Genomic DNA, 16,875 nt, shown 5'->3' on the forward strand with positions numbered 1-16,875 from the left:
CCTCTATCTGGCCGTGCTGCGTTTCCCAATCACGCCGTGATTGGGAACCTAGCCTTTCCACGACCAGGTGTACGAGCCAGTCGCCGCTGACGTCAAAGGGTCTCCTTAGGTCTACGAGGGCCTCCACAGAATCGCAAAATGTGTAGTAGAAGTTCTTGAGGACATGCTCGGACTCTCGGGTAAGCACAAGTACATCAAAGATGGTTGCCATTAACTCCTTGACCGATAACCCCTGGTTATCGTAGCGTTTCTCCAGCAATTTCCACACCGCGTTGAAGTTCTCCTCCCGCACTGGTAGGCTACAAAGAAGTTTTTTCGCATCACTGCTCAGGGCGCCTCGTAAGTATTGCACGCGCTCAGCATCCGTTAAAGTGGTGTCTTTTACTACGAGGGACTGGAAAAGCCCTTGGAAGGATGGCTAGTCCTTATGTTGGCCGTCGAAATTAGGCAGTGGTATCCTCGGGAGCGAAGCCTTGGAACGAACGGCTCTGGCAGCGGCCACGTGGTCCGACTCGTCCATGGACAAACGCTCCACGGCTCGCTCTGCGGCTTTCTCCAATTTTATAAGATCGTCCAATTTGTCGACTAGCAGGGTTAGGTCTGGGCTTCCTGGGCGAGGAACACTTCTTCCATCGCGGATGGCTGATTTTCCTTCCAGTATGCGTCTTTGGCGACCGCTGGGTCGGTGGCCATTTCAAGTATTTTATCATGTTGCACCTCGAATTTCGCCCAGTTTTTCCGAAGGAACTCTAATCTGGTCGATACATTGGTCTTGGTCCAATTATTCGCCCCTAGTTTTCTTAAATTATCGAACGCGCGCGAGATGCGGCCTTTAAGATCGTTTTGGCTCGCTATAATATGACTCATTGTTTTTAGATGGAGGTCACGCGCGACGGTTACCCACAACACTCGCGAGAAGTCCCGAACGTTCCAAAAGCCACAGAATCCAACGGCGCTGATCCGGCTCGAAAGACCAGCAAATGCTAAAAAAGTTCGGATAGCGCATGCTAAAGAGGAACTGGGAACTCGTGAGGACTTTGTTTAAATTATTGAGGACGAACTTTCTTAAATTCTACACTTTAATCTTAATTATGCTATTTACAATTTATAAAATAAAGTCTAATTTTGCACAGTTTAATTGTCCAGCAGCACTAATATCTCCTACGCGGTAAGAATACCTAAAGTTTTAAAGCAGCGCGATGCACGGATTCGGCTCGAGTCCCGTTACAAAGCAAGCAAGCGAAAGCGAGAGAAAGCAAGCAAATTAGTCAGGTGTTGCCTCTGAAGCGGTTAGAAGACAAGTAGATCGGGGATATCGCCGTCGATTTCCTCGAACCCGCGAGCTCTCCCCCTTCCGTCGATCGACGATCGACGGAAGGGAGACCTGATCGATGCTCCACATGAGTTAGGGGGGGGGGGGGTCGTACCGCGCTCACCACGCCTGGATTCGGTTGGACTCGGGAGATGGCGACAGTCGTCTGAATTCCGTGAACATATATATTTGGCATTCAGTCACTGGAGTGTAGACGACCTGAATTTTTTATTCAAGATTGTTAATGGTATGGTGTGTAGCCCGCGTGTCATTAGTTTAATTAATTTTAATGTTCCGGAACGTGCAATCAGGTATAGTCTGCTCTTTAGACCTCATATCTACAACTCCATATGTGGTATTACCGACCCCATAAGCCGAATTTGCAATCTGGCTAATACATATGTGACTCGCTTTGGCGGGACATGGTGGAACTACAGAGAGTCCCTCGCCGGCTCAGTCGGGATGTCGCGGGTCCGTCGAATAAACACACCGTTGCCTGCTGTTTTATATAAAATCAATTTATTGTTTTTATAAACACGTCGGAGCCGTGCGGCTGGCGAGGCCAGGCGGCGCGGCCTTAAGACTAACCGAACGCGCTTTATCGCGCAACGCGAGACGGGCTTATTCATTTCTTAAGACTAGGCGGCTTAAAGACTACTTTCTTAGGCTAGGTGCATATAATTAGCGGTGATCTAAAACTAGGTGACTTAGCGGCTAGGAGGCTTATATACTACGCGGTTCCGTTAGACTTGGCGGAGTTCGGCAAGCGTCGGCTAGTGCTGATGCGGTCAGTCGCAATGGCCGGTCGGCGGCTTCGGCGGAGGTCGGCGGCACTCAACGGTGCTCAGCCGTGTTCGGGTAAGGACGGGCGCCTACTGCTGGACGAGGTAGAACCTCGACCCTGTGCAGTCTGCATGGAAGGCCTATCCTGCGGTGGGCCAGCTATCAGTGACCGCTAGTTGACCACCACGGCCGGACGGTCCAGCGCGAATCGAGATTCGGCTGATGTAGCGACCAAGGAACGGGCTACTAGCGGTTAGGCGGGAAGGCACTCGGCACGCTAGATTTCTCTCGGAGGAGGAAGAATACCAAAAACAGTTTCTCGCGTATCGACTTTGCATCAAAGGCTAAGTCACGGAGCAAGCTGATTACCGTCGCTCGCGGCCCCGGTCTTATGCCTCGCGGCGCGAAAAGCTGCCGCGAGAACGTTATCAGGTCCGCGGCTGCTTATCGACCGCGGCGCGAGTTGGTCTCCCGGGCCGTTGAGCGCGGCGGGGGAACTCTCCCGCGTGACGCAGGCTCGCCTCGCGAGTCGCGGCTTCAGAAGGGGGAGGGGGAGCGCCTCAGTGACGTACGTCACACATATTATATAGAGATTGATTTTTTCCATGGCTCTCCTTCCACTTTTAAGGCTAGCGTCTATAGAGCAGTGACACATAAGTTTATGTCTGGATAGTCATGAGCATTCTCGTGTTCTATAATCATTGTACTCTGCACATTTCTTTTGATTTTTCTTTTTCTTTCCTGTGTAATATCTGTCTCTACTAGGTATTGTTTGTTACCAATTTTTGTTAAGAAATGGGTCTTACCTGTATGTTAAATAAACACACCAACAAACACACAGGCAAGTAGGCAAGCAGGCGAGCAGGCGAGCAGGCAATCAAGCAAACAAACAAACAAAAAATAAATGGATGAAAATCAAGTGTAACGTAAAAAGACGAATACAAAGGTTTTTTTAAAAAAATCGAAAATAATAATTATTAGAAGTGGGAGGATAAGGCATACGTAAATTTCCTTGTGTTAATAACGTAGCCACGAAAAGTTAATGTAACAGGGAATGAACGAAAAGTGATTTTAGTTCGTTATTGTGATAAAAATCTATAATTCAATAACGGCCAGCACTGTTGCTAATAACGAATAAGTTTGTTTAAAAACCTCTAAGAAATATTTAGGTACGAAATTTTTGAGAATTATCGCCGGAAATAAGCCATAGCCTGCGTTAAATTTAAAAGTTAATAATCACCAATATAGTAACTAAAACTCACCCTTGTCGGAAATTCACCCGCAGCTTGACAACGTGTGTCATTGGGTCACTTTTTTTTTTTTTTTTTTTTTTTTTTTTTTGACGTGGAGAAATCCCTAACGGATACCCCGCCCCCCGGGGGAGGGACGGGGTTATGTGGGGCTTGCACCCACTAAAACTCCACGGTGGTCTTCCTCGGGCGCGGAGTCGCGCGCACGAGGGGAGGGACTTTACGCGGGAGCAAACTAGCGATACATCCGCTTGCCCCCCCCCCTCAGCGCAAAGGCGAACTCCGCGCTCAACAACCCCGCGATCGAACAGTAACCCGGACAGTGGCCGGGCGGGGAGACGGCACCTGGTCAAATGATCTAAGGGACCGTTCTTCCGCCGCCGCACCCGGGAGAGCCGCAAGCGGACACCCCGGGGCAGGGGCAGAGTGCAATGACGGTCCCGTTGACCGCCGAACTCACCCTATCTGTTCGATCGCCTACGACGGGAGCGCGTTAAAAAGAGCGCTTATAGCGCGGCTCCCGGGGGGGTAGCGGATGTTCGGCTACCCCCCGAGGGGGGCCTCTGAAACGAGGACCCCCAGATCTTTACGCCGCCGCCGCACGTCGCGACCTGCCACGACGCGACGCCGACGGCAACCCCGTGGCACTGCCACCACCTCCCAAGATGGCCCCGAAAAGGGGGCCCCCCAGACCCGGTGATTCGCCGTCGGGGAGCGGGGTGACGCACTGAACTACGTCACCACCCGACCTCCCCCGGCTCCAGGTCATCTTCACCGGCCTCGGCGTCTGGGGGCCGCGAGACGGGACGGGTGACCCGTGATTTCCCGCTCGCGTTCCGCCTCCTCCTTCTCTCCCATGACCGCCTCCGCATACTCGGAGACGGCCACCCAACACGCCCGGTCCCCCGCCATGCGACGCATGACCGTCGGCAGCGAGAGATCCGTGCCCAGCTGCAACTCGAGGACACGGCGATCGTCGACCCACTCCCAGCATCTGGCCAGGGTGTGATCCGCCGTATCCTCGTCGCCCGAGTCGCAGCTGAAGCACCGCGACGTCTCCTCCCGCCCGATGCGACGCAGATAGGTGCCGAAACAGCCGACACCTGTGATGATCTGCGTCAGGCGGAGTCATTGGGTCACTGAACCAATCCTGGTCATCGATGGACAAGCCCGGTGCACAGCTAGTCACAGGTATACGACACTACCCAAAGTTAAGGGTCGCAATGTCAGGTGCGTCCAGGTTAATGTACCGAATATTCACTTTACTGCGCGGCTACCAACACTGATCACTTAATTTAATTTTCATAGAACGTGTTGTTTCTTCGTTTCAAAAATTGGTGGCCCCGAAAGGGGCCGATTGTTGACAATTCAAAAACTGCTCCACGTGGCCACCGCCATTGTTGATGCATGTTAAAGCGCGGAGAATCAATTGCCTTTGGACGCCCTGTTATGTTTACGGCGTTATGTTCGCCACCGCTGCGTGAATCAGCGCAACTGCTTCTTCAGGGGTATCAAGCGGCTGACGATAAACCTCATTCTGAAATGATTGTTGTACAACAAATACAAAACGTAAATAAAAAAAAAGAATACCTATACTAAGAATAAGTAAAGTGTAACAGCAATAATCAAATTACTTTCAGATAGCCCCAAAAGAAAAAATCCAGCAGTTTCATATCCGGTGACCGTGGGGGCGACGCAACGTGGGCCTTCTCTTTACGGCCGCGGCCAATCCACCTGTCCTGAAAGGTTTCACCTAAATAAGCGCGGACATTCATGGTGTAATATGGCCCAGCTCCGTCATGCTGGTAGTACATGTTTTGTCGGATCTCATATGGAATATCGTCTATAACATCCAGCAGAACATGTTCTAAAAAATCTTTACACGCTGGGCCGTCCAGCCTGTCTGGCATAATGTACGGGCCAACGATAAAATCTCCACAAATGCCGGCCCACAGGTTTACCGATCAACGGACTTGTGCTGCACGTGGACGAAGCGCTAGGGGATTTTCGTCACTCCACACATGCATATTGTGGGAATTGAAGCTCCTTTTCTGTTGAAAAGTGCTTCATCCGTCCATAATATGTATTTGGTGAACGACGGATTCCTTAGCACTTCTCCCAACAGCCACCTGGAATACTGAACCCGCTGGGTGTGATCCCCGGCGTGCAAATGTTGCACCCGTACATATCTGTACGGATGCAACATGCGATCCCTGAATATTCGGTGTACCGTCGTGCTGGTGACACTAGAACAAAATGCAAAAACATCGACTATTAGATAACATCTTTTTTTCTTCGTTAATAATTGCTGCAATTATCTTGTACTGTCACTTACTATAGGCGGCGGCTCAAGTCACACACACTGACATCTAGTATAGCCGTCTTGACCCAAAAGGGGCGCGCTCTTCCTCAGGCTTTCGCCTATACGAGCATTTGGCTTGCATGTTGGTGTTAGCAAAATTTAACTATCGTCACTCGCCTCTGCCAAGAGAAATTCGGCGTAGATGTTCTGTCGAAATGGAACTTGGAAAAACCCTGCCCTCATCTGCTAGGAATCACTGGACAAGTTGGATCTGCCCCCGAAGGGCGGCGGCTCATTTAGCCAACGTTACACGCCGCGGGGCGACGCGGAACGCTGTCCAGCGGGGACCACGAGGAGATAGAGCCGCCAGCTCAAGCTCGATCCCGGCAGGATGGCTTTCGCCGATAACGCCCCACCCGCCACAGTGCCTGGGCACTGCCTGCATTGGGGGTCGGGGCGGATGATGTGGCTGTAAAAGACAAATGGATTAATCTGCTTGATGCGAGGGGCCTGCCGCGATTGCGGGGTCTGTTGGTCCTGGGGAGAGGGTTTTGGGGAGGGGTTTCCAGGTCGATTCTTTTTTCACCAGTATGGATTTCGAGGTGCTCATTAGTGTACTGAATGTGCTCTGTGTCACGAGTTGCGGGGGGGTCGGTGTCCAGGGGAGATTCTTCTCGAAACTGATAAGCCTGAGTGCCTCTCGTTCAGCTACGTGCAGCGGGCAGTGGAGAAGAACATGCAGAGCAGTTTCCTCGCCCTCGCCGCCGTGTCCTGATAGGAATTGAACTGTGTAGTGGTCGGGCTGTAACCAGGTCATCTCTAGACGGTGTCTAATGTTCGGAAAAATACTGTAAGTATGACGGCCGTCGGGGGAATCGTCCCAGCGACGTTGCCAGTTCGCGAAAAGTATCTCAGGAATAGCTATGTGGGGCGGTGTGATTGTCGCGTGTTCGGGGAACCGGTATTCGTCGAGTGAGAAGTTAATTCCCTTCCTGACTTTATATTTGATGGATGCCAACGTGACATGGAGGTCGATGGCGAGAACACCCGCTATTACTGGTAAGTCTGCTGCGGAGGTTGTTTTATAGGCCTTCGTTACCCTCAGGAGAACCTGTCTTTGGGCTGACAATAAGACCTGTGCGCAGGTCTTATTTAGGTGTTCGTGCCATGCAGCAGCCGCGTATGTCGAGATGGGAATAAAGAGACCTTTATAAAGAACCTGGAGGGTGTTGTACCTGAGACCCCACTTTTGCCTTGCCACAATCGCCAGTGAGTTAAACCTCTCGGTGCACCTCGTTTTAACTATATGAACATGAGAGTTGACCCTCATGCCCATATCGAAGTACACTCCGATATACCTCATCGTCCGAACCATGCGGATGCCACGGGATCCTATTTTGATAGTGGGGGGCCTCTTGATATCCAATTTGCCTTTTATAAGAAAAAGCTCGGACTTTTCGACCGATAGCTCGAGCTTCTCGTTTGTGCACCAATTGTGCGTAATGGTCGCGGCGGATTGACCGAGGGTTTGAAGAACCGCTCTACTTTTCCCGGGGATAACGATCAGGAGATCGTCCGCGTACGCGAAAGCCTCGAATCCGTTCGATCTAAGTGTCGTGAGTAGATCGTCAAAAACCAGGTTCCAGAGGCCGGGCCCGAGAATGGAGCCCTGGGGGCAGCCCCTCGTGACTCGCTTCTGTACCTCGCGATGTCCGGCGACAAGCTTAACACTCCGATTGCTCAGGTAGTCCGTCATTACGCCGAAGATGTTGCTCGGGCAGCCCCTCTCTTTTAATCGAGAGAGGATGCTCGGCCACCAAACACTATCGAACGCGCCTTTGATGTCGAAAAGCATCGCGAGAACATATTTCTCGGGGGATGTTGCCCCGACCTTCTTCATCTCAATAATTGCGTCCTCGGTGGAGAGACCTTGCCTGAATCCGAACTGGCGGCTAGAAGAGAATTGTGGATCGAGGAGAACGGTTTGGAGACGGTTGAGAAGAAGTTTCTCGAAGCATTTTCCTAGCACTGGAAGGAGACATATGGGTCGGTACGAGCTGGCGCAAGACTCGTCGCGATCGGGGCCCTTGAGGAGGGTTCGGATAGAGCCAATTTTCCAGATCCTGGGGAAGCAGCCGGTGTTTAGGCACGCTGTACGCGCGCCTCTCCCTCTGCGCCGCCGTGGTGTCCGTGTTGTCGTCCGGAACCAGCGAGTTAAGGAAGCCAAGGGCAGCCGCTTCCCAGGTATTTACGCGGTTAGTGACTGTGTTCGGTGTCGAGAGGGCTTTGTCTGGTGTGATTTTCCCGGTGCGGAGCTTGTAGACCACGCCCCAGGGGCTGGCATTGCCAACGTCCGTGGCGAAGTTCTGTAAGCTTTCCCGTCTGATCTTGTAAATGCTCGCGGTGTATTGTCTTCGGAGTTTACTGTACTTTACTTTATTATCGAGTCTGCGGATTGGATCGGATTCTGATTGGAACGCGCGACGGGCTTTGTTGGTTCGTTTCTTCATATCAGTTAGCTCCCCGGTCCACCAGGGGACGGATTTTTTATGGGGGCGTTTCTTCTTAAGAGAAGAATTGCACGCAGCTATGATATTACTTTGGATTGTTTCCGCGAAATTCTCGACGAGCGAGGTGGTGATCGGCGCGAAGCGAATGGGGTTGCGGTTCATTTCGGTGGAAAACGACTCAGGTTGTCTCCTGAGATACCCCCCGAAACTATCATGGTACCGTTGCTGAAGCCCACAAAGCGCCCTTTGACATTATAGGGCTCCTGCATTAGGAGGATGTCGATGTTTTTTTCTTCTAGAAGTTTCTGCGTTTCTAGGGTGACGGTTCTGGATCTACGCATGTTCAGCTGTACGATTTTGAGGCGGCGATCGGCGAGTAGGGTCTCAGTAGGCATAATCGGTTCTAGAGAGAACCTGGTTTACAGCGGCTGTGTAGGCTGGACATTGTTTGTCAGTGACGGTATGGGTGGATTGCTTCCCGGATTTTTCGCAGTTAGTGCAGGTGGGGGGTTTGCTTTTATTAGGGCAGTTCTTGAAACAGTGGCCTTGCGCTGCGCAATGGCCACAAGATTCTTATTCGGCCCTACAGAATTTGGTGGTGTGCCCGAAGCTATGACATTTGTAGCAGCGAGTTGCTGCTACGTAGTCCTGGAGCTTGCAGCAATGCCAGCCAATATAAAGACGTTCTTTATTTATCAGAATTTCTCTCACCTTTTTGGAAACCTCTAAGACCCAGTTGCAGCAGTCCCTCGTTCTGTCGCCGGTTTTGAAGGCTAGCCTGGATTCCTGAATCAGCAGGGCTTTCTCTGCCCCTTCCGCGTTCTGCTCGAAGATGGACTCGAGCGTTGCGTTGTCGTTATCGGACCTCGGGACGTCGTACACAATAACTCGGGGACTCCTCTTTGCCGGTGCCCCGACGACAAAGCCAGCTGCTTTCAGCTTCTCGTTAGAAACCAGCGCAGAGATGTCGCTCTTCTTGGCCGTCTCCACGAGGATGCCGTTGCCCTGGATTCTGCAGACGTTCCTGACCTGCAGCTTTTCCGCTTTCGTGGAGATCCTTTCCAGGACGGAAAGCTTGGTCTTGTCGCTGCTCTCATACGCGACGGTGTCACTCGGGACAGTAGTAAGACAAGGGGGATTCTAATTCAAATTTGAGTTTCAAGGTCATGATCATGACCTTGAAACTCAAATTTGAAAATTTGTTTTTTTGTCGGCGGGCTGGCGGCGGATGACGTCATAGAGATGGCGGAGTGGTGGGGGGTATCATCGAGGAGGAGGAGGAGGAGGAACCGCGGGGTGACGGTGCGGGGGTATCATCGAGGAGGAGGAGGAGGAGGAGGAACCGCGGGGTGACGGTGCGCTACTCTGGAGTGTGGTACAGACTGTCGGTAAGGAAGGTGCTACTCTGGAGCGTGGTACAACAGACTGTCGGTAAGGAAGGAAATATTAATTTTATGATATTAATATAAATGAAAAAACTTCTCGGGGCGACGGGGCTCGAACCCAAGACCTCCGCGGTACGAGTCAGCCGCCTAACCAACTCCCCCAAACGCCGTCTCTGACATTAGTCTTTTCCGAATGGTACATATAGCGAAACCAACGGAGCGTCACATATGTGACACGCACACACACACACACACACACACACACACACACACACACACACACACACACACAACGTCGACGTATAATAATTTATTTTTATGAGAAATTTTATCAGAAATTGTTTCGAACGATGTCGGGAAAGATCGGCGTTTCTCGACACCGCGTCTTCGAGGGAAAGAGACGGAGCATTACTTTAAAGTTAAAATTCTAGGAGGGAAAGAGACACCACTACATAGGGGATAGAATCGCATGCATTCTAAAGCTAACAGTATTTCAAAGCGTTCCGATTTAACGTCGCTGCGTATCGCGCGATCTCGCGTAATTCGACTCCTCTGGAGCAGCCGTGCAGGGTGATGTCACTTGGCGGCGCGAAGAATGAAATGTAACACAGAAACGCGGAATCTTAAAATTAGATGACGGGGAGAATGATGGATGAATGAAATGGTACAAATCATAAAAGAATATAATTTAACATTTTTTACTACGAGCATCATGCACAATATGATTGATTGCACATGCTAACAATTCACAATCAATCAATGAATGCTGTTCGAAGTGTTCGCTTTCAGAAATTAATTTTACATAATCTGTTGGCGCGGTAGCGCTACGTAGAACGTCTACGAAAGTGGCATATTTACTGCTTACAGAGTACATATTTTCAGTTAGCCACGTATACATATGTTCAATGCAATGATTGTACGCGAATAATTTACACATCGTGGCGTCAGTCATATATATGACAACGCGATTATCGGTGATTTTAATAAGTTGATCATCATGCATACGCGTGAACTCTAGTCGTAAATGATCAATTATAATGTGAGTTTGGGGCGATGTTGCGTTGCTGCGTAATCGTTGGAGTATGTCCACCTCGTTTTGTAGCAGGAGCTTCCACGTAGACATTGAAAAGCTTAACTCGCTGCCTTTATTGTCGGCTATGGCGATCTCAACGTGACACAAATCCATACCAATGCGAATTCCTATAGTTAGACGTTTATAAGCTGTTGCAGTCAGTGGATAATCACGCCCCAGGATCCGTACGATTGATGGTTTCGATGTTTTCATCGTTTTTAGCGATACGGATCCAGAACTGTAAGAAACAAGTACATGAAATTGATACTTCGGTCGTTTTGCGTTTACAGTGAATGAAGTAAATGAAAAGTGTATAGTAACGTGTACATACCTCATATTGGATTGTTGATGATGATGTAGTTGTTGCTGCTGTTGTTCACATTTATTTGGAAACCCACCATCGTTGCCGGCTGCGCAGGATGAATCGTTTAAGCTGTGTTTGTACATTTTGATGTGCACCATATTTTTTACGGAGTACCGTCTGTTCCGTCAAAGTCACTGAGGCTACTGAGCGATTGATGGAATAGCGTCCAAGAGCTCGGCTTAAATAGAGGTGCAATTGCCTCCCCCACCACAGCATTTTATTTTAAAGCTACCAATTTTTCCATAATGTTTTCCAATCTTAACATCGCAGCATATCGCGCGATTGTATGTAATTTGAGCCCCACCTTCAAGGATAAAAGTCTCGACACGTGTTGAATGTAATATAATATCTGTGAAAGCGCCGAATCTTAGAATTATGCGGCGTCAGCAGAAACTGTGTCGGATGATTTTGCGCGCTAATTCATCATACGCGCGAATCATAGAAAGAATTATGCTGTATCGGTAGAAACTGCACAGAACCATGCTGGGACGGATCGTCGTTTTTGCATGCGGTGCATTCGAGGGAGGGGGTACGTCAAAAGAGTTAGGCAGAGATACCAAACCATGGTATCAGTCTTAAAAAGCGCACTCTAAACTGCACAAAGCCTCAAATCGTTGCAACGTGTTGCGAGGAAAAGACATATTTCATTTACAACCATGGGAGAATTCGCGCAAGTAGAACGCCAATTGTTGGATCAATCTGCGCGATTGATTTCACAGGAAGAATACCTCGCGTGGGAAGAACGGTGCAACGAGTGCATCGAATCGTTGGAAGAACACAGCCGAGTGAAACGCCCGCGATTATCGATCGGTGTTCAGCAATCGCTGGTTGCTCGAATCGCTCATCTCGAAGGACTAAAATATTCGTTGCGCGGACGTTTCGTGCATGAAGGTGCTGGACATTCGAGCACAGGACTTTTGTGGCGCGAAATAGGCACTGCGTTCGATACCCGCGTATTAACTGGTGCAGTGTTAAATTCGAACTATATCGAGCCGCGCAACTTCCTCGAGGATGCGGGGACCATTGTGCTGGAGTATGTACGAGGCGCCTTGAGGAAACATCAGAACCTCAAAGTGAACACTGTGTTCAACGGCGAATTTGTGGCGGGGGACAAACATGCTTGCAAAAGCATCAATACCCGGAACTGCGAACTCTTCGGTACATGTGATCTACAGGAGTGGTACCAACGGTGCGTCATCGAACCCACCCTGGCATCGTTGGAAGAGTTTCAGGAACGCGATAGTGGATGGGCATTGATGAGGATTCTCAACCTAACCGTCAACGTTAATAAGTACAATCCGCTGCGCGCAGGGTGCCACTTCAAGTTGCCACGGGAAATATTGATGAAGAAAGCGACAATTAGCGTGCGATCCGAGGATAACGCCTGCTTCGCGCGGGCAGTGGTCGCAGCTCTCCATCCCGCCGAAAGAAACTCTCATCGACCAAGTTCATATCCATATTATACATTGGTGCTAAATCTCCAAGACATTGAGTTTCCAATGTCCCTAGAGCAGCTTGGGAAGTTTGAGCGGCAGAACGGCATCTCCGTCAACGTGTACACCTTCGGGATGGAGAAAGGATCGACGGTCTTTCCGCTGCGTCTCACCAGCCAAAAAAGGGATCGACACGTCAATCTGCTCTACACGCCGAATCATGAGCACGGCGATGTAGGGCACTTTGTGCTGATCAAGGACTTATCCCGACTGGTGAGCATGCAGTTGAGCAGGCACAGAGAAAAAAAATTCATCTGCGATCGGTATGTACATAAACTTATGAAACGTTGAAAAATATCGTTGAAAAAAATTAAATAAAAAAATTTTTGATTTTTTGCAGATGCATGCACTACTTTGGATCTGCCGAGAAGTTGGAGGCCCATTCGCTGGACTGCGGACAAATGAATGATTGCGCCATCCTGTTGCACAGCGTAGGAAACAATCTGCTCAAATTCAGCAACCACTGTATGAAGGAGCGGCTCCCCTTTGTGGTGTACGCCGATCTTGAGTGCATCATTGAAAAAACAGAGGACAATCACCGAATGGGTGAAATGGATAGTAAATTGCGCGCGTATCAACACCATAAAGTGCACAGCATTGCATATTATATGCATTGCTCGTACGATACATCACTGTCGACGTATCGATGTCGCCGCGACGCGGATTGTGTTTCATGGTTCGTCAACGAACTGGAAAATTTTGCAAACTTCGCCAAACCCATTCTGACCAACAATGTTCCCATGCTTGATTTAACTCCCGAACAATGGGCGACATTTCGCGATGCAACACACTGTCATATTTGCGAAGAACCATTCAAGGCTGAAGATGTACGAGTTCGCGATCATTGCCATCTATCCGGACGCTTTAGAGGCCCAGCACATTCGGAGTGCAATTTAAATTATAAAAATGCGTTTTACATCCCCATAGTTTTCCATAATTTATCCGGCTACGATTCGCATTTCATTATCGAGGAAATAGCTACCGCTTTCGAAGGCAGTATTGACGTATTACCCATAACGAAAGAAAAGTACATTTCATTCACAAAAAATGTTGAAGATACGGCTGACTCAGACTCGCGAAAATGTATTAAATTGCGATTCATCGATTCATACAAATTTCTCAATACCAGTCTCAACAAATTAGCATCTTTTCTTAGCGCGGATAAATTAAAAATTTTACGATCCGAATTTGAAACATTATCCATCGAAGATTTCAATTTATTGACGCGAAAGGGTGTATTTCCATACGAATACCTTGATTGCGCGAACAAGCTGCAGGATCCATGCTTACCACCGCGCGAGTCATTCTACAGTTCGTTAACGGGTGAGACTGTATCCAAGAGCGATTACGCGCACGCCGAGATTGTCTGGCAGCGTTTCAGGATTAGAACTTTGGGCGAATACAGCGACTTGTATTTGAAAACAGATGTCTTGTTATTGGCAGATATTTTTGAAAATTTTCGCGAAAGTTGTATCAAGAGTTACGGATTAGATTCAGCGCATTATTATACTTTACCTGGCTTTACGTGGGATGCCATGCTAAAACATACCAAAATTACATTCGAATTGCTCACACACATTGATATGGTCATGTTTATCGAACGCGGTATACGTGGCGGTTTAAGCCAATGTTCCGGAAGATACGCACACGCCAATAACAAGTACATGTCATCTTACAACCCATCGGAACAGTCATCGTACTTGATGTACTTTGACGTGAACAACTTGTACGGATGGGCAATGTGCCAGCCCCTACCATACGCCAAATTTCAATGGGTCGAAGATGTCGCAAATTTTGACGTGTCTTCGAACGCTGTCGATTCGCCCACGGGATACATTCTCGAGGTAGATCTGGAATATCCGCAACGTCTGCACGACGCTCACGCCGATCTACCGTTCTGCCCGACGCGTGCCAAACCACCTGGCAGCAGACAGGACAAGTTACTCGCGACGGTATACGATAAGCAGCGTTACGTTATCCATTATCGCAACCTGCAGCAGTGCACGAGTCACGGTCTTCGTATTACAAAGATACACCGCGCGCTTCAATTCGCTCAATCTCCCTGGCTCCGCGATTACATCGAACTCAATACACGGTTTAGAACATGCGCGACAAACGACTTTGAAAAAAATTTGTACAAATTGATGAACAACGCAGTATTCGGTAAAACTATGGAAAATGTGCGAAATCAGGTGGACGTAAAACTTTTAACACATTGGGAAGGGCGATATGGTGCGGAGGCAATGATCGCGAAACCGAATTTCCACAGCAGAAGTGTTTTTTCGGAAAATTTAATAGCTGTTGAATTGCGAAAACTCGAGGTGAAATTCAACAAACCGATATATGTGGGTATGTGCATTCTAGACATATCAAAAATTTATTTGTACGAATTTCATCACGAGTACATGTCTCCACTATATGGTCAAAAATGTAAAATTCTATACACAGACACTGATAGCTTCATCTATCACATTCGATGCGATGATATCTACGAGTCCGTGAAACGCAATATCGATAGATTCGACACAAGCGATTATCCTACTGACAATACATATAATATGCCGCGCTTAAATAAGAAGGTTCCGGGGCTGATGAAGGACGAAAATAATAGGATGATAATGACCGAATTCGTAGGTCTTAGAGCGAAAATGTATGCACTTCGCGTAGACGGTAAAAAAGATACGAAAAAAGCGAAAGGCGTCAAGACCAACGTCATAGCCAGAACGATAACTTTCGACGACTACGCGCAGTGTTTGCAAAAGGAGATCGAAATGGTTCGCAGGCAATCATGCATACGGTCTAAATTGCATAAAGTGTACACCATTTCAGAATCCAAAATCGCTCTAAGTCCATACGACGACAAGCGGTATATCGTACCCGATTCTACCGACACTCTGCCCTGGGGACATTATAAAATTCCGTTGTAAAATTCCATTATAAAAATATTATAAAAAAAGAAATTTGAACTTGTATGTATAACATTGTATTTATTGAACCATGTATTATTATTATTATTATTTTACAATACATTATTTTTATTTATCCAAGAATTGTGTGATTTATCAAACCCCAACCACTTGACGTATACCTTATCCCCCTTTCTACGCAGCACTTTTTCCACTAGATACACATCAGGATCGGCGACGCGTTGCAGCTCGTGTTCATAGAATCCTCCGGCAACGGGTTTTCCACAGGAATCGACGAGCAGATACGTCGCGGGATTAGTTGTCTGTACTTTGGCTATCTCGAACACCTCCGTTGTCCAATTCGGCGTATAGCCTTTATCGAAGATGGTTTTAAATTTGCTCACGCGCACAAACTCGCCCAACTCGAATCTCGCTGGAGCAGCGATCTTTAGGTTGCTGTATACTGTGGCTAGCAGCTTGTCGGCGATCGCAGGGGTAACATCGCAAGGACGCATTCCGATGGTTCTATGTTTTCGCGCGTTATACTCTGCAAGTAGACGCGGTAGCGAATCGGTCCATCTATAGGTTCCATTGAGCGTAAACAGTTTCCACATATTGTTCTTCAAAGTTCGATTGAAACGTTCTACGACGGAGGCCTTCATCACCGAATACGTTGAATAATGATTAATGTCATGCTTCTTCAAGAGTTTCTGCACATCGGTGTTGTAAAATTCTTTTCCTTGATCGGTTTGCAAATTTTTCGGATATCGATCTCTAAATATCTTTGCAAACGCTTTAGTCACCTCAGCGCCACTTTTAGTCCTGAGCGGCAACGCCCATGCATACTTGCTCAACACATCGATGACGGTGAGTATGTAGTGGTGACCCTGGTTGAATCGCGAGTATGGACGCATTTCTACAATGTCAGCTTGCCACAGATCGTCGTATCCACGCACTATGACGCGCCTCCGAGGAAAATGTCTTCGAGCTGGAGCGTGCAATTCCTCCACAAGTTGTAGCTTCTTGTGGCCATAGTTTTCTTCACTCATGGATTTCTTAAATGGCTGCATGTTTGATCGCAGATGTATCTTTGCCACGAATGATGCGATAATTATCGTGTACGTGCATTATGTGCTCTCCACCGCCCCAAGGAAATTCTGGACAAGTTCAACCGTCTCGCATGATTCTCCTTCGCATTGTTGCTGCGGGATAGGATTCAATGCTTGCGATATCTTTTGAACGCTGTTTTGCAACGTCAGCATATCTCTCTGAAACGCGACCAGCTTCATCTCTAATTCTTCCTGCTGCTCTCTCAAAAGTTTAATGCTCTTTTTCACATATAGTTTATTAACGGCATCTGTGTCGGCCACCGGCTGAGCTACGCGTCGTATCTTGCGCGATTTTGCATCAAAGTCGGCACCGGTCACGCAAAGAGCGTTATCACGCATATAATTTCGAAGCATGCCGCTCCATTTGTAATAGTCCATTGTAGCTGCTC

General features: G+C 48.4%; 1 protein-coding gene and 1 long non-coding RNA gene across 3 annotated transcripts in view; both read right to left on the bottom strand.

Annotated features, from left to right (window-relative positions):
- The window catches only part of LOC143373660 (uncharacterized), a 423,841-nt gene that overhangs the window by 88,457 nt on the left and 318,509 nt on the right, over window positions 1-16,875 (bottom strand). The gene's annotated exons all lie outside the window — the stretch shown is intronic.
- LOC143374872 (uncharacterized) overlaps window positions 1-16,875 on the bottom strand; it is a 617,708-nt gene that overhangs the window by 6,132 nt on the left and 594,701 nt on the right. The gene's annotated exons all lie outside the window — the stretch shown is intronic.

This window comes from Andrena cerasifolii, chromosome 1 (genome assembly GCF_050908995.1).
Source record: "Andrena cerasifolii isolate SP2316 chromosome 1, iyAndCera1_principal, whole genome shotgun sequence".
Lineage (NCBI taxonomy): Eukaryota > Metazoa > Arthropoda > Insecta > Hymenoptera > Andrenidae > Andrena > Andrena cerasifolii.